Source organism: Galleria mellonella, unplaced genomic scaffold (assembly GCF_026898425.1).
Source record: "Galleria mellonella isolate WM207_F2 unplaced genomic scaffold, CSIRO_AGI_GalMel_v1 utg64, whole genome shotgun sequence".
Classification (NCBI taxonomy): Eukaryota; Metazoa; Arthropoda; class Insecta; order Lepidoptera; family Pyralidae; genus Galleria; species Galleria mellonella.
Window position 1 is genome coordinate 8,053,439 of NW_026442133.1, and position 2,768 is coordinate 8,056,206.

Here is a 2,768-nt window from a genome sequence, read left to right on the forward strand (position 1 = left end):
TAAACTCATTGTACAATTTGAATATCACCGTAGATATACACGTCTTAAAATAGTTGACAAACTTACTTGAACTTTTACCCTAATATAATTGGATAACGCTGGAAGTTCCACTCATACCTACTAATATTATTATTATTACCAATGCAAAAGTTTGTAGATAAATAAAGGAATGTTTATTCTCTTTCACACAATAACTACTCAACAGATTAGAATGAAATGTAATACAAAGATGAGTTATTCCCTATATATATCTACACCTAGTACGAGTATTATAATTGTAAAATTGAATTAATTTATATATTAGTTTGTTTGTTACCTGTTGTAACCACAACGGCACAACCAACAGTCGTGATATTTGATATATCTTTATACATAGTACAATAATAGTATAATAGAGTAGTAATAGAGGTGAAGTTTGTGAGATTGTACTAGTATTCCGCTTTTTAAAATTCTCTCACTGTTAGAAAGGTATATTATCCCTGAGTGCTATGGACTACTTTTTATTTTGGTAAGTATCTATTTTCAATAATAAATGTAATTAATATCGGCAAATATTCTATAATATGGCCATGCACTGCATAAATGGTTTGAAATAAAGAAATAAAATCTGTAGCAAAAATATTCATTACTCTTAGCTTTACAAAAAAGTCCGCGACACCATATATGTTTAGTATATCGGCCAAAAAGATAGATTTTAAATTAAAAGTAAAATAGATTTTACAAGATTAAGTTTGGATACAGATCTCTACAAATTTTTATAAAAACAGCTAAATCAAAATGAAAATATCATGGAAGCATGTTACTTGATATCGTCGATCAGAATGGTCAGAATCTGTCCACTGCTAAACATAGACCTCCCCCATAGACTGCCATAAGAAATGGTCCTGAACCACCTGCATCTACTGACTCCATGCAATAATGCATTTGGGGTCGTCACGTCGTTGTCAGGTTCATCTTATTGCCCCGTACGGGCAAACCCCTCTCTATCGGATGTCGATTCTTCGAGCTATGTGACCAGCCTATTGCCACTTCATGCGTGGGGAGACGAGAGAAATCGCTAGTACTTAATAAATTAAAAGAACAAAATATAAATTTATTTAGGAATTATATATAATTAAAACAAATGTTTCTTAAAATTACCATGATCGATTCTCTCTTATTTTAATTTACCAACTATCCACAAATGTTTTAATAACTAACGATGATGTAACTTAAAATGTAAAAACTTAAAAGTATTCTTTAAAATATACATGATTTATTATCTACAAAGTTAATCTCATATGTGATTTTTACATCAAAACACAGAAATACATAACGAAGTAATTTTCTGAAATTAGCCATATTACACGACTATAATTATGCTATACCGCATTCATAGGCGCTGAAATGGATAATTATTACAAATGTTTTCTTCGTCGAGTTGGCAGCCAATGGCGGCAAAACGCGTCCGTCATCAGCACATGTCGCCGTTCTCGCTGACTACAACACCGCTGTACCGCCATCAAATTGATGGCTTCTTTATTGGGTGGGCTCGACACCAATTAAACGCGTTAAGTGACATTATCGATATATCGAACATTAGTTCTGTCGTGTTATCTACTGGCATACTTTATGATATAAAAATATGGTAATTACTTGATTCATGTTACCTATCTTTAATGATATCATACGCAATATACCTCCATAAACTTTTATTATGTTGTGACAATGTTTCTGTAATATATGTATTTGTTGTAAGCAATTATTGATGAACTAAAATAAATTTTAAAGACAAAATTTCTTTTTTATATATAAACCCTAAAAATAGTTTTAGTTTTGATTTAATTTGGTTATAAAATCATCGAAACTTCTAGCAGTAAGTCTTTTAAATATTTTAAATGCTTGTTATATGCCTTATAACTAAGTAAATATTCTAAAAAGAACAATATAATAAAAAATACTGGAATATTTTTTAAACATAATCTTCTTGTAAATAAACGAATCTAATCTAATGTTTGTAGAGAAAGGGATTATTAGTAATGGGGAGGTTGTCCCCCATTGCTATCAATATACCTTTTCGGGTTGACCTCCACGCGGTTCCTCCTGGAAACCATCATGACTAATTTATCGTTGACTTCGTCACGATGAGCTAATTGCCTGCCTTTTCATCCTCACTAATCATCCTCACTAGTGCCCCACCGGTGTATACCGATGACGCGGGCGGGATTGCCATTCCATTATCATCCATTAAAATAAAGCACTTGCGGAAATAACAGCTATGGTAAGGGTAAGGTTGATTATGTAATTCCTCAATTTATAAACAAACTGCCCACCGATGTACAGGATAATATTACTACTAATAACATCAAGCATAAATTAAAACTTTCTTGCCTAATTTTGAAATAAAATCTCAATGTATTTCGCATTAATATACATACTACATGGATTCCTAATGCTAATAGAACATATCTTTTCTAAAAATTTTAGATATTGTAATAATAAATTAAAAAAAAAAACTTACATAAAATTATTATTCTTAATCCTATTAGTATGATAAATGTGAAAAGGTGTTCATTACCTTTAGTGCTTCAAGGACTCAACTCATTATGAAATAATTGACATAACGTTATAATTGGCATGAAGAAGATCTTTATTTTACTGCCTTGGTTGTGAAGTAGTTTAACACTCTGTCTCACCTTACGATGATTACTGGTTCAGCTCCTCCTATAATAGATACGAACATATTTTGTGACCGCGATAAAGAATATATTAAAAAAAAATAAGTTTTA

General features: G+C 31.0%; 1 long non-coding RNA gene across 2 annotated transcripts; it reads left to right on the forward strand.

The window, feature by feature from the left end:
- The first annotated feature begins 319 nt into the window (after nucleotides 1-319).
- LOC128201899 (uncharacterized) lies at nucleotides 320-1,776 on the forward strand. 2 transcript variants are annotated; one of them, XR_008253498.1, is made up of 2 exons: nucleotides 320-508; nucleotides 1,379-1,776. It is a non-coding gene; the product is annotated as an uncharacterized LOC128201899 (long non-coding RNA). The 2 variants fall into 2 exon arrangements; XR_008253497.1 differs by having other exon boundaries at nucleotides 1,421-1,776.
- The last annotated feature ends 992 nt before the right edge of the window (nucleotides 1,777-2,768 follow it).